Below are 26,161 nucleotides of genomic sequence, written 5' to 3' on the forward strand. Positions count from 1 at the left end.
AGGAGACCCCCCCCCCCATGTTATGTTACATAGTTACATAGTTAGTACGGTCGAAAAAAGACATATGTCCATCACGTTCAACCAGGGAATTAAGGGGTAGGGGTGTGGCGCGATATTGGGGAAGGGATGAGATTTTATATTTCTTCATAAGCATTAATCTTATTTTGTCAATTAGGAACATTCAGCACCCACCCGCTATCAAGGCAGCTGCCTATCATGTCATGCCCTACCTGCACAGGTGTGCTGGCTACTCAAATGATCCAATTAAGGAGGCCATTTAGTCAGCAGCAGCAGAAGTCCTGTGCCTGGACGCTCCAACAGGGGCCAGACACAAGCAGAAGCAGAAGCAGCAGAAGCAGCAGCAGCAGCACCACCTTTTGTTTTTTGGCTGCAGCAGCAGCAAGGCCCACAGGGCTGGCTAGCTGGCTAGCCAGCAAGCAGGTAGCAATGAAAGTAGGAATCTTTCTTTTTAACCCTGTAAGGGGGTGGTGCACTGTACCCGAAGATACTGCCATATCGGGTCAATGCATAGGGCGACGGAAGCAAGCTTCGAAATCGGCCCCCGTTCTCAAAAATCCATTTAATATATGGTCCCCAGATAGGGGACGTATCAGATATTAAACTGATAAGAACAGATACTACACTTGATCTTAGCCAAAAGGCCGAGAAGCGATAACCGTGAAAGGGGCGGGCCCAACAAGGTCCCCTTCATGGGCACTATCACTGCTTGCTGTCAGGGAGGCTGCCAGACAATTTTCCATGCACACTCTGGGCTGGGGGGCAGTCAACCACCAGTACACACAGCAGAACCTAAACCCATACCATTATTGCTAAGCAGCAAGACAGGGGCCCATTGCACTCCCACGGGGCCTTTTTAAATGCAATCCATAACCCGGATTTGCCAGGAACCCTTCTTACTCCTCCTACTTGCATGTGACACTGGGCTTAGGATCTGCATAGGAAACACACACACAAGCACACACCTACCTTTGTTGCCTGCAGATGCCTCCTTGGCTGTCCCCAAACGGTATCAAACCAACACCCACGGGAAGCTGTAAGCATAGAGGACATGCCTGCACCCCATTGGACTTACCTGTGTGGGTTAAATCCGGGTTATTTGACAACCTATGGCGGTGATGGTTCTGCTCAGGCAGAGCAGTGCTGATGCTCCTCATAAAGCTGTCGCTGCTGTGAAGGTTCTAGGTGACATCACAAATCCCTTTGGTTACATACACAACAAAGCTGGGTTGTTGTTGTTTACACTCTGCAAGGCCTGTGGAAGTGAGTGACATCATAGCACTGTAGTTCTGAGGGTTCAAGATGGATGCAACAATCTCCTGTTGCTTCTATGAAGGCCGTAATAGACGACATCACCAAACAGCTCCATAGTCACATACACAGCAAAGGAGAGATGTTGTTTACACCTAGTGATGTCAGTGGTATTGAGTGACATCACAGCACAGTGCTAAGGCTCCTGGGCCTGGACACAGCAGCGGCTGCAATATCTCAACGGAGAATACGTTTATATCTATGTGTGTGTGTGCGCATATATATATATATATATATATATATATATATATATATATATATATTTCTCCGCCGAAATCACTTTTAAACCCATTTCCACCTTTTTTTCCCTTCTCTTCCTCTTACTTTTTTTTCAAGTTTTTTTACGTTTTTCTCCTTTTCGCCTCTTTTCTGGGCGTATTATTCTTCTTTTTCTTCTTTTTTTTCGTCTAATGCATACCCCATCAGTGCAGCAATGCTTATTCAATACCGCCAGCAGATGGAGACACTGGGGGATAATTTTCTAAGGATTTATACTGATTTTTCCTGTCTGAATTTGTCGCACAGAAAGTTGCAGGCCAAATATGTGTGACATTTCTGCGACTTTAGCTTCTAGAGCATTTTTACAACATTATACATAGGTGCTGAATACATAAAAAGCGACTGTTCAGCGACAGACAAGTCGCATCGGCTGAAAGTAGGCCAGAATGTCAGTCCATGTTGGAGCAGGTTTAGATACAGTCTAAAGCATAGATCTCAAAGTCTGTGCACAGAATTTAGCAAGGGCCTCGCACCTTCTGATGCATCAGGTAGGTGCACAATAGCATAGCCTAACCCTCTGTACTTTGGTCTATATTGATGCGGGACATAGACAGCCAGCTGATGACCAATCCATTAGTGCAATGGATGGCTGGAAGCATTTGTCTTTGCCTTTGCAATACCACAGAAGCAATGCATGGTCAATGTACAGCAATGACACACCTGTGTGAACAGCCAGGAGACCCCCCCCCCCATGTTATGTTACATAGTTACATAGTTAGTACGGTCGAAAAAAGACATATGTCCATCACGTTCAACCAGGGAATTAAGGGGTAGGGGTGTGGCGCGATATTGGGGAAGGGATGAGATTTTATATTTCTTCATAAGCATTAATCTTATTTTGTCAATTAGGAACATTCAGCACCCACCCGCTATCAAGGCAGCTGCCTATCATGTCATGCCCTACCTGCACAGGTGTGCTGGCTACTCAAATGATCCAATTAAGGAGGCCATTTAGTCAGCAGCAGCAGAAGTCCTGTGCCTGGACGCTCCAACAGGGGCCAGACACAAGCAGAAGCAGCAGAAGCAGCAGCAGCACCACCTTTTGTTTTTTGGCTGCAGCAGCAGCAAGGCCCACAGGGCTGGCTAGCTGGCTAGCCAGCAAGCAGGTAGCAATGAAAGTAGGAATCTTTCTTTTTAACCCTGTAAGGGGGTGGTGCACTGTACCCGAAGATACTGCCATATCGGGTCAATGCATAGGGCGACGGAAGCAAGCTTCGAAATCGGCCCCCGTTCTCAAAAATCCATTTAATATATGGTCCCCAGATAGGGGACGTATCAGATATTAAACTGATAAGAACAGATACTACACTTGATCTTAGCCAAAAGGCCGAGAAGCGATAACCGTGAAAGGGGCGGGCCCAACAAGGTCCCCTTCATGGGCACTATCACTGCTTGCTGTCAGGGAGGCTGCCAGACAATTTTCCATGCACACTCTGGGCTGGGGGGCAGTCAACCACCAGTACACACAGCAGAACCTAAACCAATACCATTATTGCTAAGCAGCAAGACAGGGGCCCATTGCACTCCCACGGGGCCTTTTTAAATGCAATCCATAACCCGGATTTGCCAGGAACCCTTCTTACTCCTCCTACTTGCATGTGACACTGGGCTTAGGATCTGCATAGGAAACACACACACAAGCACACACCTACCTTTGTTGCCTGCAGATGCCTCCTTGGCTGTCCCCAAACGGTATCAAACCAACACCCACGGGAAGCTGTAAGCATAGAGGACATGCCTGCACCCCATTGGACTTACCTGTGTGGGTTAAATCCGGGTTATTTGACAACCTATGGCGGTGATGGTTCTGCTCAGGCAGAGCAGTGCTGATGCTCCTCATAAAGCTGTCGCTGCTGTGAAGGTTCTAGGTGACATCACAAATCCCTTTGGTTACATACACAACAAAGCTGGGTTGTTGTTGTTTACACTCTGCAAGGCCTGTGGAAGTGAGTGACATCATAGCACTGTAGTTCTGAGGGTTCAAGATGGATGCAACAATCTCCTGTTGCTTCTATGAAGGCCGTAATAGACGACATCACCAAACAGCTCCATAGTCACATACACAGCAAAGGAGAGATGTTGTTTACACCTAGTGATGTCAGTGGTATTGAGTGACATCACAGCACAGTGCTAAGGCTCCTGGGCCTGGACACAGCAGCGGCTGCAATATCTCAACGGAGAATACGTTTATATCTATGTGTGTGTGTGCGCATATATATATATATATATATATATATATATATATATATATATATATATATTTCTCCGCCGAAATCACTTTTAAACCCATTTCCACCTTTTTTTCCCTTCTCTTCCTCTTACTTTTTTTTCACATTTTTTTTTACGTTTTTCTCCTTTTCGCCTCTTTTCTGGGCGTATTATTCTTCTTTTTCTTCTTTTTTTTCGTCTAATGCATACCCCATCAGTGCAGCAATGCTTATTCAATACCGCCAGCAGATGGAGACACTGGGGGATAATTTTCTAAGGATTTATACTGATTTTTCCTGTCTGAATTTGTCGCACAGAAAGTTGCAGGCCAAATATGTGTGACATTTCTGCGACTTTAGCTTCTAGAGCATTTTTACAACATTATACATAGGTGCTGAATACATAAAAAGCGACTGTTCAGCGACAGACAAGTCGCATCGGCTGAAAGTAGGCCAGAATGTCAGTCCATGTTGGAGCAGGTTTAGATACAGTCTAAAGCATAGATCTCAAAGTCTGTGCACAGAATTTAGCAAGGGCCTCGCACCTTCTGATGCATCAGGTAGGTGCACAATAGCATAGCCTAACCCTCTGTACTTTGGTCTATATTGATGCGGGACATAGACAGCCAGCTGATGACCAATCCATTAGTGCAATGGATGGCTGGAAGCATTTGTCTTTGCCTTTGCAATACCACAGAAGCAATGCATGGTCAATGTACAGCAATGACACACCTGTGTGAACAGCCAGGAGACCCCCCCCCCATGTTATGTTACATAGTTACATAGTTAGTACGGTCGAAAAAAGACATATGTCCATCACGTTCAACCAGGGAATTAAGGGGTAGGGGTGTGGCGCGATATTGGGGAAGGGATGAGATTTTATATTTCTTCATAAGCATTAATCTTATTTTGTCAATTAGGAACATTCAGCACCCACCCGCTATCAAGGCAGCTGCCTATCATGTCATGCCCTACTTGCACAGGTGTGCTGGCTACTCAAATGATCCAATTAAGGAGGCCATTTAGTCAGCAGCAGCAGAAGTCCTGTGCCTGGACGCTCCAACAGGGGCCAGACACAAGCAGAAGCAGAAGCAGCAGAAGCAGCAGCAGCACCACCTTTTGTTTTTTGGCTGCAGCAGCAGCAAGGCCCACAGGGCTGGCTAGCTGGCTAGCCAGCAAGCAGGTAGCAATGAAAGTAGGAATCTTTCTTTTTAACCCTGTAAGGGGGTGGTGCACTGTACCCGAAGATACTGCCATATCGGGTCAATGCATAGGGCGACGGAAGCAAGCTTCGAAATCGGCCCCCGTTCTCAAAAATCCATTTAATATATGGTCCCCAGATAGGGGACGTATCAGATATTAAACTGATAAGAACAGATACTACACTTGATCTTAGCCAAAAGGCCGAGAAGCGATAACCGTGAAAGGGGCGGGCCCAACAAGGTCCCCTTCATGGGCACTATCACTGCTTGCTGTCAGGGAGGCTGCCAGACAATTTTCCATGCACACTCTGGGCTGGGGGGCAGTCAACCACCAGTACACACAGCAGAACCTAAACCCATACCATTATTGCTAAGCAGCAAGACAGGGGCCCATTGCACTCCCACGGGGCCTTTTTAAATGCAATCCATAACCCGGATTTGCCAGGAACCCTTCTTACTCCTCCTACTTGCATGTGACACTGGGCTTAGGATCTGCATAGGAAACACACACACAAGCACACACCTACCTTTGTTGCCTGCAGATGCCTCCTTGGCTGTCCCCAAACGGTATCAAACCAACACCCACGGGAAGCTGTAAGCATAGAGGACATGCCTGCACCCCATTGGACTTACCTGTGTGGGTTAAATCCGGGTTATTTGACAACCTATGGCGGTGATGGTTCTGCTCAGGCAGAGCAGTGCTGATGCTCCTCATAAAGCTGTCGCTGCTGTGAAGGTTCTAGGTGACATCACAAATCCCTTTGGTTACATACACAACAAAGCTGGGTTGTTGTTGTTTACACTCTGCAAGGCCTGTGGAAGTGAGTGACATCATAGCACTGTAGTTCTGAGGGTTCAAGATGGATGCAACAATCTCCTGTTGCTTCTATGAAGGCCGTAATAGACGACATCACCAAACAGCTCCATAGTCACATACACAGCAAAGGAGAGATGTTGTTTACACCTAGTGATGTCAGTGGTATTGAGTGACATCACAGCACAGTGCTAAGGCTCCTGGGCCTGGACACAGCAGCGGCTGCAATATCTCAACGGAGAATACGTTTATATCTATGTGTGTGTGTGCGCATATATATATATATATATATATATATATATATATATATATATATTTCTCCGCCGAAATCACTTTTAAACCCATTTCCACCTTTTTTTCCCTTCTCTTCCTCTTACTTTTTTTTCACGTTTTTTTACGTTTTTCTCCTTTTCGCCTCTTTTCTGGGCGTATTATTCTTCTTTTTCTTCTTTTTTTTCGTCTAATGCATACCCCATCAGTGCAGCAATGCTTATTCAATACCGCCAGCAGATGGAGACACTGGGGGATAATTTTCTAAGGATTTATACTGATTTTTCCTGTCTGAATTTGTCGCACAGAAAGTTGCAGGCCAAATATGTGTGACATTTCTGCGACTTTAGCTTCTAGAGCATTTTTACAACATTATACATAGGTGCTGAATACATAAAAAGCGACTGTTCAGCGACAGACAAGTCGCATCGGCTGAAAGTAGGCCAGAATGTCAGTCCATGTTGGAGCAGGTTTAGATACAGTCTAAAGCATAGATCTCAAAGTCTGTGCACAGAATTTAGCAAGGGCCTCGCACCTTCTGATGCATCAGGTAGGTGCACAATAGCATAGCCTAACCCTCTGTACTTTGGTCTATATTGATGCGGGACATAGACAGCCAGCTGATGACCAATCCATTAGTGCAATGGATGGCTGGAAGCATTTGTCTTTGCCTTTGCAATACCACAGAAGCAATGCATGGTCAATGTACAGCAATGACACACCTGTGTGAACAGCCAGGAGACCCCCCCCCCCCATGTTATGTTACATAGTTACATAGTTAGTACGGTCGAAAAAAGACATATGTCCATCACGTTCAACCAGGGAATTAAGGGGTAGGGGTGTGGCGCGATATTGGGGAAGGGATGAGATTTTATATTTCTTCATAAGCATTAATCTTATTTTGTCAATTAGGAACATTCAGCACCCACCCGCTATCAAGGCAGCTGCCTATCATGTCATGCCCTACCTGCACAGGTGTGCTGGCTACTCAAATGATCCAATTAAGGAGGCCATTTAGTCAGCAGCAGCAGAAGTCCTGTGCCTGGACGCTCCAACAGGGGCCAGACACAAGCAGAAGCAGAAGCAGCAGAAGCAGCAGCAGCACCACCTTTTGTTTTTTGGCTGCAGCAGCAGCAAGGCCCACAGGGCTGGCTAGCTGGCTAGCCAGCAAGCAGGTAGCAATGAAAGTAGGAATCTTTCTTTTTAACCCTGTAAGGGGGTGGTGCACTGTACCCGAAGATACTGCCATATCGGGTCAATGCATAGGGCGACGGAAGCAAGCTTCGAAATCGGCCCCCGTTCTCAAAAATCCATTTAATATATGGTCCCCAGATAGGGGACGTATCAGATATTAAACTGATAAGAACAGATACTACACTTGATCTTAGCCAAAAGGCCGAGAAGCGATAACCGTGAAAGGGGCGGGCCCAACAAGGTCCCCTTCATGGGCACTATCACTGCTTGCTGTCAGGGAGGCTGCCAGACAATTTTCCATGCACACTCTGGGCTGGGGGGCAGTCAACCACCAGTACACACAGCAGAACCTAAACCCATACCATTATTGCTAAGCAGCAAGACAGGGGCCCATTGCACTCCCACGGGGCCTTTTTAAATGCAATCCATAACCCGGATTTGCCAGGAACCCTTCTTACTCCTCCTACTTGCATGTGACACTGGGCTTAGGATCTGCATAGGAAACACACACACAAGCACACACCTACCTTTGTTGCCTGCAGATGCCTCCTTGGCTGTCCCCAAACGGTATCAAACCAACACCCACGGGAAGCTGTAAGCATAGAGGACATGCCTGCACCCCATTGGACTTACCTGTGTGGGTTAAATCCGGGTTATTTGACAACCTATGGCGGTGATGGTTCTGCTCAGGCAGAGCAGTGCTGATGCTCCTCATAAAGCTGTCGCTGCTGTGAAGGTTCTAGGTGACATCACAAATCCCTTTGGTTACATACACAACAAAGCTGGGTTGTTGTTGTTTACACTCTGCAAGGCCTGTGGAAGTGAGTGACATCATAGCACTGTAGTTCTGAGGGTTCAAGATGGATGCAACAATCTCCTGTTGCTTCTATGAAGGCCGTAATAGACGACATCACCAAACAGCTCCATAGTCACATACACAGCAAAGGAGAGATGTTGTTTACACCTAGTGATGTCAGTGGTATTGAGTGACATCACAGCACAGTGCTAAGGCTCCTGGGCCTGGACACAGCAGCGGCTGCAATATCTCAACGGAGAATACGTTTATATCTATGTGTGTGTGTGCGCATATATATATATATATATATATATATATATATATATATATATATATATATATATTTCTCCGCCGAAATCACTTTTAAACCCATTTCCACCTTTTTTTCCCTTCTCTTCCTCTTACTTTTTTTTCACGTTTTTTTACGTTTTTCTCCTTTTCGCCTCTTTTCTGGGCGTATTATTCTTCTTTTTCTTCTTTTTTTTCGTCTAATGCATACCCCATCAGTGCAGCAATGCTTATTCAATACCGCCAGCAGATGGAGACACTGGGGGATAATTTTCTAAGGATTTATACTGATTTTTCCTGTCTGAATTTGTCGCACAGAAAGTTGCAGGCCAAATATGTGTGACATTTCTGCGACTTTAGCTTCTAGAGCATTTTTACAACATTATACATAGGTGCTGAATACATAAAAAGCGACTGTTCAGCGACAGACAAGTCGCATCGGCTGAAAGTAGGCCAGAATGTCAGTCCATGTTGGAGCAGGTTTAGATACAGTCTAAAGCATAGATCTCAAAGTCTGTGCACAGAATTTAGCAAGGGCCTCGCACCTTCTGATGCATCAGGTAGGTGCACAATAGCATAGCCTAACCCTCTGTACTTTGGTCTATATTGATGCGGGACATAGACAGCCAGCTGATGACCAATCCATTAGTGCAATGGATGGCTGGAAGCATTTGTCTTTGCCTTTGCAATACCACAGAAGCAATGCATGGTCAATGTACAGCAATGACACACCTGTGTGAACAGCCAGGAGACCCCCCCCCCCATGTTATGTTACATAGTTACATAGTTAGTACGGTCGAAAAAAGACATATGTCCATCACGTTCAACCAGGGAATTAAGGGGTAGGGGTGTGGCGCGATATTGGGGAAGGGATGAGATTTTATATTTCTTCATAAGCATTAATCTTATTTTGTCAATTAGGAACATTCAGCACCCACCCGCTATCAAGGCAGCTGCCTATCATGTCATGCCCTACCTGCACAGGTGTGCTGGCTACTCAAATGATCCAATTAAGGAGGCCATTTAGTCAGCAGCAGCAGAAGTCCTGTGCCTGGACGCTCCAACAGGGGCCAGACACAAGCAGAAGCAGAAGCAGCAGAAGCAGCAGCAGCACCACCTTTTGTTTTTTGGCTGCAGCAGCAGCAAGGCCCACAGGGCTGGCTAGCTGGCTAGCCAGCAAGCAGGTAGCAATGAAAGTAGGAATCTTTCTTTTTAACCCTGTAAGGGGGTGGTGCACTGTACCCGAAGATACTGCCATATCGGGTCAATGCATAGGGCGACGGAAGCAAGCTTCGAAATCGGCCCCCGTTCTCAAAAATCCATTTAATATATGGTCCCCAGATAGGGGACGTATCAGATATTAAACTGATAAGAACAGATACTACACTTGATCTTAGCCAAAAGGCCGAGAAGCGATAACCGTGAAAGGGGCGGGCCCAACAAGGTCCCCTTCATGGGCACTATCACTGCTTGCTGTCAGGGAGGCTGCCAGACAATTTTCCATGCACACTCTGGGCTGGGGGGCAGTCAACCACCAGTACACACAGCAGAACCTAAACCCATACCATTATTGCTAAGCAGCAAGACAGGGGCCCATTGCACTCCCACGGGGCCTTTTTAAATGCAATCCATAACCCGGATTTGCCAGGAACCCTTCTTACTCCTCCTACTTGCATGTGACACTGGGCTTAGGATCTGCATAGGAAACACACACACAAGCACACACCTACCTTTGTTGCCTGCAGATGCCTCCTTGGCTGTCCCCAAACGGTATCAAACCAACACCCACGGGAAGCTGTAAGCATAGAGGACATGCCTGCACCCCATTGGACTTACCTGTGTGGGTTAAATCCGGGTTATTTGACAACCTATGGCGGTGATGGTTCTGCTCAGGCAGAGCAGTGCTGATGCTCCTCATAAAGCTGTCGCTGCTGTGAAGGTTCTAGGTGACATCACAAATCCCTTTGGTTACATACACAACAAAGCTGGGTTGTTGTTGTTTACACTCTGCAAGGCCTGTGGAAGTGAGTGACATCATAGCACTGTAGTTCTGAGGGTTCAAGATGGATGCAACAATCTCCTGTTGCTTCTATGAAGGCCGTAATAGACGACATCACCAAACAGCTCCATAGTCACATACACAGCAAAGGAGAGATGTTGTTTACACCTAGTGATGTCAGTGGTATTGAGTGACATCACAGCACAGTGCTAAGGCTCCTGGGCCTGGACACAGCAGCGGCTGCAATATCTCAACGGAGAATACGTTTATATCTATGTGTGTGTGTGCGCATATATATATATATATATATATATATATATATATATATATATTTCTCCGCCGAAATCACTTTTAAACCCATTTCCACCTTTTTTTCCCTTCTCTTCCTCTTACTTTTTTTTCACGTTTTTTTACGTTTTTCTCCTTTTCGCCTCTTTTCTGGGCGTATTATTCTTCTTTTTCTTCTTTTTTTTCGTCTAATGCATACCCCATCAGTGCAGCAATGCTTATTCAATACCGCCAGCAGATGGAGACACTGGGGGATAATTTTCTAAGGATTTATACTGATTTTTCCTGTCTGAATTTGTCGCACAGAAAGTTGCAGGCCAAATATGTGTGACATTTCTGCGACTTTAGCTTCTAGAGCATTTTTACAACATTATACATAGGTGCTGAATACATAAAAAGCGACTGTTCAGCGACAGACAAGTCGCATCGGCTGAAAGTAGGCCAGAATGTCAGTCCATGTTGGAGCAGGTTTAGATACAGTCTAAAGCATAGATCTCAAAGTCTGTGCACAGAATTTAGCAAGGGCCTCGCACCTTCTGATGCATCAGGTAGGTGCACAATAGCATAGCCTAACCCTCTGTACTTTGGTCTATATTGATGCGGGACATAGACAGCCAGCTGATGACCAATCCATTAGTGCAATGGATGGCTGGAAGCATTTGTCTTTGCCTTTGCAATACCACAGAAGCAATGCATGGTCAATGTACAGCAATGACACACCTGTGTGAACAGCCAGGAGACCCCCCCCCCCATGTTATGTTACATAGTTACATAGTTAGTACGGTCGAAAAAAGACATATGTCCATCACGTTCAACCAGGGAATTAAGGGGTAGGGGTGTGGCGCGATATTGGGGAAGGGATGAGATTTTATATTTCTTCATAAGCATTAATCTTATTTTGTCAATTAGGAACATTCAGCACCCACCCGCTATCAAGGCAGCTGCCTATCATGTCATGCCCTACCTGCACAGGTGTGCTGGCTACTCAAATGATCCAATTAAGGAGGCCATTTAGTCAGCAGCAGCAGAAGTCCTGTGCCTGGACGCTCCAACAGGGGCCAGACACAAGCAGAAGCAGAAGCAGCAGAAGCAGCAGCAGCACCACCTTTTGTTTTTTGGCTGCAGCAGCAGCAAGGCCCACAGGGCTGGCTAGCTGGCTAGCCAGCAAGCAGGTAGCAATGAAAGTAGGAATCTTTCTTTTTAACCCTGTAAGGGGGTGGTGCACTGTACCCGAAGATACTGCCATATCGGGTCAATGCATAGGGCGACGGAAGCAAGCTTCGAAATCGGCCCCCGTTCTCAAAAATCCATTTAATATATGGTCCCCAGATAGGGGACGTATCAGATATTAAACTGATAAGAACAGATACTACACTTGATCTTAGCCAAAAGGCCGAGAAGCGATAACCGTGAAAGGGGCGGGCCCAACAAGGTCCCCTTCATGGGCACTATCACTGCTTGCTGTCAGGGAGGCTGCCAGACAATTTTCCATGCACACTCTGGGCTGGGGGGCAGTCAACCACCAGTACACACAGCAGAACCTAAACCCATACCATTATTGCTAAGCAGCAAGACAGGGGCCCATTGCACTCCCACGGGGCCTTTTTAAATGCAATCCATAACCCGGATTTGCCAGGAACCCTTCTTACTCCTCCTACTTGCATGTGACACTGGGCTTAGGATCTGCATAGGAAACACACACACAAGCACACACCTACCTTTGTTGCCTGCAGATGCCTCCTTGGCTGTCCCCAAACGGTATCAAACCAACACCCACGGGAAGCTGTAAGCATAGAGGACATGCCTGCACCCCATTGGACTTACCTGTGTGGGTTAAATCCGGGTTATTTGACAACCTATGGCGGTGATGGTTCTGCTCAGGCAGAGCAGTGCTGATGCTCCTCATAAAGCTGTCGCTGCTGTGAAGGTTCTAGGTGACATCACAAATCCCTTTGGTTACATACACAACAAAGCTGGGTTGTTGTTGTTTACACTCTGCAAGGCCTGTGGAAGTGAGTGACATCATAGCACTGTAGTTCTGAGGGTTCAAGATGGATGCAACAATCTCCTGTTGCTTCTATGAAGGCCGTAATAGACGACATCACCAAACAGCTCCATAGTCACATACACAGCAAAGGAGAGATGTTGTTTACACCTAGTGATGTCAGTGGTATTGAGTGACATCACAGCACAGTGCTAAGGCTCCTGGGCCTGGACACAGCAGCGGCTGCAATATCTCAACGGAGAATACGTTTATATCTATGTGTGTGTGTGCGCATATATATATATATATATATATATATATATATATATATATATTTCTCCGCCGAAATCACTTTTAAACCCATTTCCACCTTTTTTTCCCTTCTCTTCCTCTTACTTTTTTTTCACGTTTTTTTACGTTTTTCTCCTTTTCGCCTCTTTTCTGGGCATATTATTCTTCTTTTTCTTCTTTTTTTTCGTCTAATGCATACCCCATCAGTGCAGCAATGCTTATTCAATACCGCCAGCAGATGGAGACACTGGGGGATAATTTTCTAAGGATTTATACTGATTTTTCCTGTCTGAATTTGTCGCACAGAAAGTTGCAGGCCAAATATGTGTGACATTTCTGCGACTTTAGCTTCTAGAGCATTTTTACAACATTATACATAGGTGCTGAATACATAAAAAGCGACTGTTCAGCGACAGACAAGTCGCATCGGCTGAAAGTAGGCCAGAATGTCAGTCCATGTTGGAGCAGGTTTAGATACAGTCTAAAGCATAGATCTCAAAGTCTGTGCACAGAATTTAGCAAGGGCCTCGCACCTTCTGATGCATCAGGTAGGTGCACAATAGCATAGCCTAACCCTCTGTACTTTGGTCTATATTGATGCGGGACATAGACAGCCAGCTGATGACCAATCCATTAGTGCAATGGATGGCTGGAAGCATTTGTCTTTGCCTTTGCAATACCACAGAAGCAATGCATGGTCAATGTACAGCAATGACACACCTGTGTGAACAGCCAGGAGACCCCCCCCCCCCCATGTTATGTTACATAGTTACATAGTTAGTACGGTCGAAAAAAGACATATGTCCATCATGTTCAACCAGGGAATTAAGGGGTAGGGGTGTGGCGCGATATTGGGGAAGGGATGAGATTTTATATTTCTTCATAAGCATTAATCTTATTTTGTCAATTAGGAACATTCAGCACCCACCCGCTATCAAGGCAGCTGCCTATCATGTCATGCCCTACCTGCACAGGTGTGCTGGCTACTCAAATGATCCAATTAAGGAGGCCATTTAGTCAGCAGCAGCAGAAGTCCTGTGCCTGGACGCTCCAACAGGGGCCAGACACAAGCAGAAGCAGAAGCAGCAGAAGCAGCAGCAGCACCACCTTTTGTTTTTTGGCTGCAGCAGCAGCAAGGCCCACAGGGCTGGCTAGCTGGCTAGCCAGCAAGCAGGTAGCAATGAAAGTAGGAATCTTTCTTTTTAACCCTGTAAGGGGGTGGTGCACTGTACCCGAAGATACTGCCATATCGGGTCAATGCATAGGGCGACGGAAGCAAGCTTCGAAATCGGCCCCCGTTCTCAAAAATCCATTTAATATATGGTCCCCAGATAGGGGACGTATCAGATATTAAACTGATAAGAACAGATACTACACTTGATCTTAGCCAAAAGGCCGAGAAGCGATAACCGTGAAAGGGGCGGGCCCAACAAGGTCCCCTTCATGGGCACTATCACTGCTTGCTGTCAGGGAGGCTGCCAGACAATTTTCCATGCACACTCTGGGCTGGGGGGCAGTCAACCACCAGTACACACAGCAGAACCTAAACCCATACCATTATTGCTAAGCAGCAAGACAGGGGCCCATTGCACTCCCACGGGGCCTTTTTAAATGCAATCCATAACCCGGATTTGCCAGGAACCCTTCTTACTCCTCCTACTTGCATGTGACACTGGGCTTAGGATCTGCATAGGAAACACACACACAAGCACACACCTACCTTTGTTGCCTGCAGATGCCTCCTTGGCTGTCCCCAAACGGTATCAAACCAACACCCACGGGAAGCTGTAAGCATAGAGGACATGCCTGCACCCCATTGGACTTACCTGTGTGGGTTAAATCCGGGTTATTTGACAACCTATGGCGGTGATGGTTCTGCTCAGGCAGAGCAGTGCTGATGCTCCTCATAAAGCTGTCGCTGCTGTGAAGGTTCTAGGTGACATCACAAATCCCTTTGGTTACATACACAACAAAGCTGGGTTGTTGTTGTTTACACTCTGCAAGGCCTGTGGAAGTGAGTGACATCATAGCACTGTAGTTCTGAGGGTTCAAGATGGATGCAACAATCTCCTGTTGCTTCTATGAAGGCCGTAATAGACGACATCACCAAACAGCTCCATAGTCACATACACAGCAAAGGAGAGATGTTGTTTACACCTAGTGATGTCAGTGGTATTGAGTGACATCACAGCACAGTGCTAAGGCTCCTGGGCCTGGACACAGCAGCGGCTGCAATATCTCAACGGAGAATACGTTTATATCTATGTGTGTGTGTGCGCGTATATATATATATATATATATATATATATATATATATATATATATTTCTCCGCCGAAATCACTTTTAAACCCATTTCCACCTTTTTTTCCCTTCTCTTCCTCTTACTTTTTTTTCACGTTTTTTTACGTTTTTCTCCTTTTCGCCTCTTTTCTGGGCGTATTATTCTTCTTTTTCTTCTTTTTTTTCGTCTAATGCATACCCCATCAGTGCAGCAATGCTTATTCAATACCGCCAGCAGATGGAGACACTGGGGGATAATTTTCTAAGGATTTATACTGATTTTTCCTGTCTGAATTTGTCGCACAGAAAGTTGCAGGCCAAATATGTGTGACATTTCTGCGACTTTAGCTTCTAGAGCATTTTTACAACATTATACATAGGTGCTGAATACATAAAAAGCGACTGTTCAGCGACAGACAAGTCGCATCGGCTGAAAGTAGGCCAGAATGTCAGTCCATGTTGGAGCAGGTTTAGATACAGTCTAAAGCATAGATCTCAAAGTCTGTGCACAGAATTTAGCAAGGGCCTCGCACCTTCTGATGCATCAGGTAGGTGCACAATAGCATAGCCTAACCCTCTGTACTTTGGTCTATATTGATGCGGGACATAGACAGCCAGCTGATGACCAATCCATTAGTGCAATGGATGGCTGGAAGCATTTGTCTTTGCCTTTGCAATACCACAGAAGCAATGCATGGTCAATGTACAGCAATGACACACCTGTGTGAACAGCCAGGAGACCCCCCCCCCCCCATGTTATGTTACATAGTTACATAGTTAGTACGGTCGAAAAAAGACATATGTCCATCACGTTCAACCAGGGAATTAAGGGGTAGGGGTGTGGCGCGATATTGGGGAAGGGATGAGATTTTATATTTCTTCATAAGCATTAATCTTATTTTGTCAATTAGGAACATTCAGCACCCACCCGCTATCAAGGCAGCTGCCTATCATGTCATGCCCTACCTGCACAGGTGTGCTGGCTACTCAAATGATCCAATTAAGGAGGCCATTTAGTCAGCAGCAGCAGAAGTCCTGTGCCTGGACGCTCCAACAGGGGCCAGACACAAGCAGAAGCAGAAGCAGCAGAAGCAGCAGCAGCACCACCTTTTGTTTTTTGGCTGCAGCAGCAGCAAGGCCCACAGGGCTGGCTAGCTGGCTAGCCAGCAAGCAGGTAGCAATGAAAGTAGGAATCTTTCTTTTTAACCCTGTAAGGGGGTGGTGCACTGTACCCGAAGATACTGCCATATCGGGTCAATGCATAGGGCGACGGAAGCAAGCTTCGAAATCGGCCCCCGTTCTCAAAAATCCATTTAATATATGGTCCCCAGATAGGGGACGTATCAGATATTAAACTGATAAGAACAGATACTACACTTGATCTTAGCCAAAAGGCCGAGAAGCGATAACCGTGAAAGGGGCGGGCCCAACAAGGTCCCCTTCATGGGCACTATCACTGCTTGCTGTCAGGGAGGCTGCCAGACAATTTTCCATGCACACTCTGGGCTGGGGGGCAGTCAACCACCAGTACACACAGCAGAACCTAAACCCATACCATTATTGCTAAGCAGCAAGACAGGGGCCCATTGCACTCCCACGGGGCCTTTTTAAATGCAATCCATAACCCGGATTTGCCAGGAACCCTTCTTACTCCTCCTACTTGCATGTGACACTGGGCTTAGGATCTGCATAGGAAACACACACACAAGCACACACCTACCTTTGTTGCCTGCAGATGCCTCCTTGGCTGTCCCCAAACGGTATCAAACCAACACCCACGGGAAGCTGTAAGCATAGAGGACATGCCTGCACCCCATTGGACTTACCTGTGTGGGTTAAATCCGGGTTATTTGACAACCTATGGCGGTGATGGTTCTGCTCAGGCAGAGCAGTGCTGATGCTCCTCATAAAGCTGTCGCTGCTGTGAAGGTTCTAGGTGACATCACAAATCCCTTTGGTTACATACACAACAAAGCTGGGTTGTTGTTGTTTACACTCTGCAAGGCCTGTGGAAGTGAGTGACATCATAGCACTGTAGTTCTGAGGGTTCAAGATGGATGCAACAATCTCCTGTTGCTTCTATGAAGGCCGTAATAGACGACATCACCAAACAGCTCCATAGTCACATACACAGCAAAGGAGAGATGTTGTTTACACCTAGTGATGTCAGTGGTATTGAGTGACATCACAGCACAGTGCTAAGGCTCCTGGGCCTGGACACAGCAGCGGCTGCAATATCTCAACGGAGAATACGTTTATATCTATGTGTGTGTGTGCGCATATATATATATATATATATATATATATATATATATATATATATTTCTCCGCCGAAATCACTTTTAAACCCATTTCCACCTTTTTTTCCCTTCTCTTCCTCTTACTTTTTTTTCACGTTTTTTTACGTTTTTCTCCTTTTCGCCTCTTTTCTGGGCGTATTATTCTTCTTTTTCTTCTTTTTTTTCGTCTAATGCATACCCCATCAGTGCAGCAATGCTTATTCAATACCGCCAGCAGATGGAGACACTGGGGGATAATTTTCTAAGGATTTATACTGATTTTTCCTGTCTGAATTTGTCGCACAGAAAGTTGCAGGCCAAATATGTGTGACATTTCTGCGACTTTAGCTTCTAGAGCATTTTTACAACATTATACATAGGTGCTGAATACATAAAAAGCGACTGTTCAGCGACAGACAAGTCGCATCGGCTGAAAGTAGGCCAGAATGTCAGTCCATGTTGGAGCAGGTTTAGATACAGTCTAAAGCATAGATCTCAAAGTCTGTGCACAGAATTTAGCAAGGGCCTCGCACCTTCTGATGCATCAGGTAGGTGCACAATAGCATAGCCTAACCCTCTGTACTTTGGTCTATATTGATGCGGGACATAGACAGCCAGCTGATGACCAATCCATTAGTGCAATGGATGGCTGGAAGCATTTGTCTTTGCCTTTGCAATACCACAGAAGCAATGCATGGTCAATGTACAGCAATGACACACCTGTGTGAACAGCCAGGAGACCCCCCCCCCCCATGTTATGTTACATAGTTACATAGTTAGTACGGTCGAAAAAAGACATATGTCCATCACGTTCAACCAGGGAATTAAGGGGTAGGGGTGTGGCGCGATATTGGGGAAGGGATGAGATTTTATATTTCTTCATAAGCATTAATCTTATTTTGTCAATTAGGAACATTCAGCACCCACCCGCTATCAAGGCAGCTGCCTATCATGTCATGCCCTACCTGCACAGGTGTGCTGGCTACTCAAATGATCCAATTAAGGAGGCCATTTAGTCAGCAGCAGCAGAAGTCCTGTGCCTGGACGCTCCAACAGGGGCCAGACACAAGCAGAAGCAGAAGCAGCAGAAGCAGCAGCAGCACCACCTTTTGTTTTTTGGCTGCAGCAGCAGCAAGGCCCACAGGGCTGGCTAGCTGGCTAGCCAGCAAGCAGGTAGCAATGAAAGTAGGAATCTTTCTTTTTAACCCTGTAAGGGGGTGGTGCACTGTACCCGAAGATACTGCCATATCGGGTCAATGCATAGGGCGACGGAAGCAAGCTTCGAAATCGGCCCCCGTTCTCAAAAATCCATTTAATATATGGTCCCCAGATAGGGGACGTATCAGATATTAAACTGATAAGAACAGATACTACACTTGATCTTAGCCAAAAGGCCGAGAAGCGATAACCGTGAAAGGGGCGGGCCCAACAAGGTCCCCTTCATGGGCACTATCACTGCTTGCTGTCAGGGAGGCTGCCAGACAATTTTCCATGCACACTCTGGGCTGGGGGGCAGTCAACCACCAGTACACACAGCAGAACCTAAACCCATACCATTATTGCTAAGCAGCAAGACAGGGGCCCATTGCACTCCCACGGGGCCTTTTTAAATGCAATCCATAACCCGGATTTGCCAGGAACCCTTCTTACTCCTCCTACTTGCATGTGACACTGGGCTTAGGATCTGCATAGGAAACACACACACAAGCACACACCTACCTTTGTTGCCTGCAGATGCCTCCTTGGCTGTCCCCAAACGGTATCAAACCAACACCCACGGGAAGCTGTAAGCATAGAGGACATGCCTGCACCCCATTGGACTTACCTGTGTGGGTTAAATCCGGGTTATTTGACAACCTATGGCGGTGATGGTTCTGCTCAGGCAGAGCAGTGCTGATGCTCCTCATAAAGCTGTCGCTGCTGTGAAGGTTCTAGGTGACATCACAAATCCCTTTGGTTACATACACAACAAAGCTGGGTTGTTGTTGTTTACACTCTGCAAGGCCTGTGGAAGTGAGTGACATCATAGCACTGTAGTTCTGAGGGTTCAAGATGGATGCAACAATCTCCTGTTGCTTCTATGAAGGCCGTAATAGACGACATCACCAAACAGCTCCATAGTCACATACACAGCAAAGGAGAGATGTTGTTTACACCTAGTGATGTCAGTGGTATTGAGTGACATCACAGCACAGTGCTAAGGCTCCTGGGCCTGGACACAGCAGCGGCTGCAATATCTCAACGGAGAATACGTTTATATCTATGTGTGTGTGTGCGCATATATATATATATATATATATATATATATATATATATATATATATATTTCTCCGCCGAAATCACTTTTAAACCCATTTCCACCTTTTTTTCCCTTCTCTTCCTCTTACTTTTTTTTCACGTTTTTTTACGTTTTTCTCCTTTTCGCCTCTTTTCTGGGCGTATTATTCTTCTTTTTCTTCTTTTTTTTCGTCTAATGCATACCCCATCAGTGCAGCAATGCTTATTCAATACCGCCAGCAGATGGAGACACTGGGGGATAATTTTCTAAGGATTTATACTGATTTTTCCTGTCTGAATTTGTCGCACAGAAAGTTGCAGGCCAAATATGTGTGACATTTCTGCGACTTTAGCTTCTAGAGCATTTTTACAACATTATACATAGGTGCTGAATACATAAAAAGCGACTGTTCAGCGACAGACAAGTCGCATCGGCTGAAAGTAGGCCAGAATGTCAGTCCATGTTGGAGCAGGTTTAGATACAGTCTAAAGCATAGATCTCAAAGTCTGTGCACAGAATTTAGCAAGGGCCTCGCACCTTCTGATGCATCAGGTAGGTGCACAATAGCATAGCCTAACCCTCTGTACTTTGGTCTATATTGATGCGGGACATAGACAGCCAGCTGATGACCAATCCATTAGTGCAATGGATGGCTGGAAGCATTTGTCTTTGCCTTTGCAATACCACAGAAGCAATGCATGGTCAATGTACAGCAATGACACACCTGTGTGAACAGCCAGGAGACCCCCCCCCCCCCATGTTATGTTACATAGTTACATAGTTAGTACGGTCGAAAAAAGACATATGTCCATCACGTTCAACCAGGGAATTAAGGGGTAGGGGTGTGGCGCGATATTGGGGAAGGGATGAGATTTTATATTTCTTCATAAGCATTAATCTTATTTTGTCAATTAGGAACATTCAGCACCCACCCGCTATCAAGGCAGCTGCCTATCATGTCATGCCCTACCTGCACAGGTGTGCTGGCTACTCAAATGATCCAATTAAGGAGGCCATTTAGTCAGCAGCAGCAGAAGTCCTGTGCCTGGACGCTCCAACAGGGGCCAGACACAAGCAGAAGCAGAAGCAGCAGAAGCAGCACCTTTTGTTTTTTGGCTGCAGCAGCAGCAAGGCCCACAGGGCTGGCTAGCTGGCTAGCCAGCAAGCAGGTAGCAATGAAAGTAGGAATCTTTCTTTTTAACCCTGTAAGGGGGTGGTGCACTGTACCCGAAGATACTGCCATATCGGGTCAATGCATAGGGCGACGGAAGCAAGCTTCGAAATCGGCCCCCGTTCTCAAAAATCCATTTAATATATGGTCCCCAGATAGGGGACGTATCAGATATTAAACTGATAAGAACAGATACTACACTTGATCTTAGCCAAAAGGCCGAGAAGCGATAACCGTGAAAGGGGCGGGCCCAACAAGGTCCCCTTCATGGGCACTATCACTGCTTGCTGTCAGGGAGGCTGCCAGACAATTTTCCATGCACACTCTGGGCTGGGGGGCAGTCAACCACCAGTACACACAGCAGAACCTAAACCCATACCATTATTGCTAAGCAGCAAGACAGGGGCCCATTGCACTCCCACGGGGCCTTTTTAAATGCAATCCATAACCCGGATTTGCCAGGAACCCTTCTTACTCCTCCTACTTGCATGTGACACTGGGCTTAGGATCTGCATAGGAAACACACACACAAGCACACACCTACCTTTGTTGCCTGCAGATGCCTCCTTGGCTGTCCCCAAACGGTATCAAACCAACACCCACGGGAAGCTGTAAGCATAGAGGACATGCCTGCACCCCATTGGACTTACCTGTGTGGGTTAAATCCGGGTTATTTGACAACCTATGGCGGTGATGGTTCTGCTCAGGCAGAGCAGTGCTGATGCTCCTCATAAAGCTGTCGCTGCTGTGAAGGTTCTAGGTGACATCACAAATCCCTTTGGTTACATACACAACAAAGCTGGGTTGTTGTTGTTTACACTCTGCAAGGCCTGTGGAAGTGAGTGACATCATAGCACTGTAGTTCTGAGGGTTCAAGATGGATGCAACAATCTCCTGTTGCTTCTATGAAGGCCGTAATAGACGACATCACCAAACAGCTCCATAGTCACATACACAGCAAAGGAGAGATGTTGTTTACACCTAGTGATGTCAGTGGTATTGAGTGACATCACAGCACAGTGCTAAGGCTCCTGGGCCTGGACACAGCAGCGGCTGCAATATCTCAACGGAGAATACGTTTATATCTATGTGTGTGTGTGCGCATATATATATATATATATATATATATATATATATATATATATATTTCTCCGCCGAAATCACTTTTAAACCCCTTTCCACCTTTTTTTCCCTTCTCTTCCTCTTACTTTTTTTTCACGTTTTTTTACGTTTTTCTCCTTTTCGCCTCTTTTCTGGGCGTATTATTCTTCTTTTTCTTCTTTTTTTTCGTCTAATGCATACCCCATCAGTGCAGCAATGCTTATTCAATACCGCCAGCAGATGGAGACACTGGGGGATAATTTTCTAAGGATTTATACTGATTTTTCCTGTCTGAATTTGTCGCACAGAAAGTTGCAGGCCAAATATGTGTGACATTTCTGCGACTTTAGCTTCTAGAGCATTTTTACAACATTATACATAGGTGCTGAATACATAAAAAGCGACTGTTCAGCGACAGACAAGTCGCATCGGCTGAAAGTAGGCCAGAATGTCAGTCCATGTTGGAGCAGGTTTAGATACAGTCTAAAGCATAGATCTCAAAGTCTGTGCACAGAATTTAGAAAGGGCCTCGCACCTTCTGATGCATCAGGTAGGTGCACAATAGCATAGCCTAACCCTCTGTACTTTGGTCTATATTGATGCGGGACATAGACAGCCAGCTGATGACCAATCCATTAGTGCAATGGATGGCTGGAAGCATTTGTCTTTGCCTTTGCAATACCACAGAAGCAATGCATGGTCAATGTACAGCAATGACACACCTGTGTGAACAGCCAGGAGACCCCCCCCCCCATGTTATGTTACATAGTTACATAGTTAGTACGGTCGAAAAAAGACATATGTCCATCACGTTCAACCAGGGAATTAAGGGGTAGGGGTGTGGCGCGATATTGGGGAAGGGATGAGATTTTATATTTCTTCATAAGCATTAATCTTATTTTGTCAATTAGGAACATTCAGCACCCACCCGCTATCAAGGCAGCTGCCTATCATGTCATGCCCTACCTGCACAGGTGTGCTGGCTACTCAAATGATCCAATTAAGGAGGCCATTTAGTCAGCAGCAGCAGAAGTCCTGTGCCTGGACGCTCCAACAGGGGCCAGACACAAGCAGAAGCAGAAGCAGCAGAAGCAGCAGCAGCACCACCTTTTGTTTTTTGGCTGCAGCAGCAGCAAGGCCCACAGGGCTGGCTAGCTGGCTAGCCAGCAAGCAGGTAGCAATGAAAGTAGGAATCTTTCTTTTTAACCCTGTAAGGGGGTGGTGCACTGTACCCGAAGATACTGCCATATCGGGTCAATGCATAGGGCGACGGAAGCAAGCTTCGAAATCGGCCCCCGTTCTCAAAAATCCATTTAATATATGGTCCCCAGATAGGGGACGTATCAGATATTAAACTGATAAGAACAGATACTACACTTGATCTTAGCCAAAAGGCCGAGAAGCGATAACCGTGAAAGGGGCGGGCCCAACAAGGTCCCCTTCATGGGCACTATCACTGCTTGCTGTCAGGGAGGCTGCCAGACAATTTTCCATGCACACTCTGGGCTGGGGGGCAGTCAACCACCAGTACACACAGCAGAACCTAAACCCATACCATTATTGCTAAGCAGCAAGACAGGGGCCCATTGCACTCCCACGGGGCCTTTTTAAATGCAATCCATAACCCGGATTTGCCAGGAACCCTTCTTACTCCTCCTACTTGCATGTGACACTGGGCTTAGGATCTGCATAGGAAACACACACACAAGCACACACCTACCTTTGTTGCCTGCAGATGCCTCCTTGGCTGTCCCCAAACGGTATCAAACCAACACCCACGGGAAGCTGTAAGCATAGAGGACATGCCTGCACCCCATTGGACTTACCTGTGTGGGTTAAATCCGGGTTATTTGACAACCTATGGCGGTGATGGTTCTGCTCAGGCAGAGCAGTGCTGATGCTCCTCATAAAGCTGTCGCTGCTGTGAAGGTTCTAGGTGACATCACAAATCCCTTTGGTTACATACACAACAAAGCTGGGTTGTTGTTGTTTACACTCTGCAAGGCCTGTGGAAGTGAGTGACATCATAGCACTGTAGTTCTGAGGGTTCAAGATGGATGCAACAATCTCCTGTTGCTTCTATGAAGGCCGTAATAGACGACATCACCAAACAGCTCCATAGTCACATACACAGCAAAGGAGAGATGTTGTTTACACCTAGTGATGTCAGTGGTATTGAGTGACATCACAGCACAGTGCTAAGGCTCCTGGGCCTGGACACAGCAGCGGCTGCAATATCTCAACGGAGAATACGTTTATATCTATGTGTGTGTGTGCGCATATATATATATATATATATATATATATATATATATATATATATTTCTCCGCCGAAATCACTTTTAAACCCCTTTCCACCTTTTTTTCCCTTCTCTTCCTCTTACTTTTTTTTCACGTTTTTTTACGTTTTTCTCCTTTTCGCCTCTTTTCTGGGCGTATTATTCTTCTTTTTCTTCTTTTTTTTCGTCTAATGCATACCCCATCAGTGCAGCAATGCTTATTCAATACCGCCAGCAGATGGAGACACTGGGGGATAATTTTCTAAGGATTTATACTGATTTTTCCTGTCTGAATTTGTCGCACAGAAAGTTGCAGGCCAAATATGTGTGACATTTCTGCGACTTTAGCTTCTAGAGCATTTTTACAACATTATACATAGGTGCTGAATACATAAAAAGCGACTGTTCAGCGACAGACAAGTCGCATCGGCTGAAAGTAGGCCAGAATGTCAGTCCATGTTGGAGCAGGTTTAGATACAGTCTAAAGCATAGATCTCAAAGTCTGTGCACAGAATTTAGCAAGGGCCTCGCACCTTCTGATGCATCAGGTAGGTGCACAATAGCATAGCCTAACCCTCTGTACTTTGGTCTATATTGATGCGGGACATAGACAGCCAGCTGATGACCAATCCATTAGTGCAATGGATGGCTGGAAGCATTTGTCTTTGCCTTTGCAATACCACAGAAGCAATGCATGGTCAATGTACAGCAATGACACACCTGTGTGAACAGCCAGGAGACCCCCCCCCCCCATGTTATGTTACATAGTTACATAGTTAGTACGGTCGAAAAAAGACATATGTCCATCACGTTCAACCAGGGAATTAAGGGGTAGGGGTGTGGCGCGATATTGGGGAAGGGATGAGATTTTATATTTCTTCATAAGCATTAATCTTATTTTGTCAATTAGGAACATTCAGCACCCACCCGCTATCAAGGCAGCTGCCTATCATGTCATGCCCTACCTGCACAGGTGTGCTGGCTACTCAAATGATCCAATTAAGGAGGCCATTTAGTCAGCAGCAGCAGAAGTCCTGTGCCTGGACGCTCCAACAGGGGCCAGACACAAGCAGAAGCAGAAGCAGCAGAAGCAGCAGCAGCACCACCTTTTGTTTTTTGGCTGCAGCAGCAGCAAGGCCCACAGGGCTGGCTAGCTGGCTAGCCAGCAAGCAGGTAGCAATGAAAGTAGGAATCTTTCTTTTTAACCCTGTAAGGGGGTGGTGCACTGTACCCGAAGATACTGCCATATCGGGTCAATGCATAGGGCGACGGAAGCAAGCTTCGAAATCGGCCCCCGTTCTCAAAAATCCATTTAATATATGGTCCCCAGATAGGGGACGTATCAGATATTAAACTGATAAGAACAGATACTACACTTGATCTTAGCCAAAAGGCCGAGAAGCGATAACCGTGAAAGGGGCGGGCCCAACAAGGTCCCCTTCATGGGCACTATCACTGCTTGCTGTCAGGGAGGCTGCCAGACAATTTTCCATGCACACTCTGGGCTGGGGGGCAGTCAACCACCAGTACACACAGCAGAACCTAAACCCATACCATTATTGCTAAGCAGCAAGACAGGGGCCCATTGCACTCCCACGGGGCCTTTTTAAATGCAATCCATAACCCGGATTTGCCAGGAACCCTTCTTACTCCTCCTACTTGCATGTGACACTGGGCTTAGGATCTGCATAGGAAACACACACACAAGCACACACCTACCTTTGTTGCCTGCAGATGCCTCCTTGGCTGTCCCCAAACGGTATCAAACCAACACCCACGGGAAGCTGTAAGCATAGAGGACATGCCTGCACCCCATTGGACTTACCTGTGT

General features: G+C 46.2%; 12 non-coding genes across 12 annotated transcripts; all 12 read right to left on the reverse strand.

Annotated features, from left to right (window-relative positions):
• Nucleotides 1-483: 483 nt before the first annotated feature.
• On the reverse strand, nt 484-674 carry LOC130333636 (U2 spliceosomal RNA). The gene has a single exon (XR_008875792.1). It is a non-coding gene; the product is annotated as a U2 spliceosomal RNA (small nuclear RNA).
• A 2,082-nt stretch (nt 675-2,756) lies between these two features.
• LOC130333637 (U2 spliceosomal RNA) lies at nt 2,757-2,947 on the reverse strand. Its single transcript, XR_008875793.1, has one exon. It is a non-coding gene; the product is annotated as a U2 spliceosomal RNA (small nuclear RNA).
• A 2,093-nt stretch (nt 2,948-5,040) lies between these two features.
• Nucleotides 5,041-5,231, reverse strand: LOC130333638 (U2 spliceosomal RNA). Its single transcript, XR_008875794.1, has one exon. It is a non-coding gene; the product is annotated as a U2 spliceosomal RNA (small nuclear RNA).
• A 2,087-nt stretch (nt 5,232-7,318) lies between these two features.
• Nucleotides 7,319-7,509, reverse strand: LOC130333641 (U2 spliceosomal RNA). Its single transcript, XR_008875796.1, has one exon. It is a non-coding gene; the product is annotated as a U2 spliceosomal RNA (small nuclear RNA).
• Nucleotides 7,510-9,605: 2,096 nt separating this feature from the next.
• LOC130333642 (U2 spliceosomal RNA) lies at nt 9,606-9,796 on the reverse strand. Its single transcript, XR_008875797.1, has one exon. It is a non-coding gene; the product is annotated as a U2 spliceosomal RNA (small nuclear RNA).
• Nucleotides 9,797-11,880: 2,084 nt separating this feature from the next.
• On the reverse strand, nt 11,881-12,071 carry LOC130333643 (U2 spliceosomal RNA). Its single transcript, XR_008875798.1, has one exon. It is a non-coding gene; the product is annotated as a U2 spliceosomal RNA (small nuclear RNA).
• Nucleotides 12,072-14,157: 2,086 nt separating this feature from the next.
• Nucleotides 14,158-14,348, reverse strand: LOC130333644 (U2 spliceosomal RNA). Its single transcript, XR_008875799.1, has one exon. It is a non-coding gene; the product is annotated as a U2 spliceosomal RNA (small nuclear RNA).
• A 2,090-nt stretch (nt 14,349-16,438) lies between these two features.
• LOC130333645 (U2 spliceosomal RNA) lies at nt 16,439-16,629 on the reverse strand. The gene has a single exon (XR_008875800.1). It is a non-coding gene; the product is annotated as a U2 spliceosomal RNA (small nuclear RNA).
• A 2,087-nt stretch (nt 16,630-18,716) lies between these two features.
• LOC130333647 (U2 spliceosomal RNA) lies at nt 18,717-18,907 on the reverse strand. The gene has a single exon (XR_008875801.1). It is a non-coding gene; the product is annotated as a U2 spliceosomal RNA (small nuclear RNA).
• Nucleotides 18,908-20,990: 2,083 nt separating this feature from the next.
• Nucleotides 20,991-21,181, reverse strand: LOC130333648 (U2 spliceosomal RNA). The gene has a single exon (XR_008875802.1). It is a non-coding gene; the product is annotated as a U2 spliceosomal RNA (small nuclear RNA).
• A 2,086-nt stretch (nt 21,182-23,267) lies between these two features.
• Nucleotides 23,268-23,458, reverse strand: LOC130333649 (U2 spliceosomal RNA). The gene has a single exon (XR_008875803.1). It is a non-coding gene; the product is annotated as a U2 spliceosomal RNA (small nuclear RNA).
• Nucleotides 23,459-25,545: 2,087 nt separating this feature from the next.
• Nucleotides 25,546-25,736, reverse strand: LOC130333650 (U2 spliceosomal RNA). Its single transcript, XR_008875804.1, has one exon. It is a non-coding gene; the product is annotated as a U2 spliceosomal RNA (small nuclear RNA).
• Between the last annotated feature and the right edge of the window lie 425 nt (nt 25,737-26,161).

Source organism: Hyla sarda, unplaced genomic scaffold (assembly GCF_029499605.1).
Source record: "Hyla sarda isolate aHylSar1 unplaced genomic scaffold, aHylSar1.hap1 scaffold_413, whole genome shotgun sequence".
In the NCBI taxonomy this organism is placed as follows: domain Eukaryota; kingdom Metazoa; phylum Chordata; class Amphibia; order Anura; family Hylidae; genus Hyla; species Hyla sarda.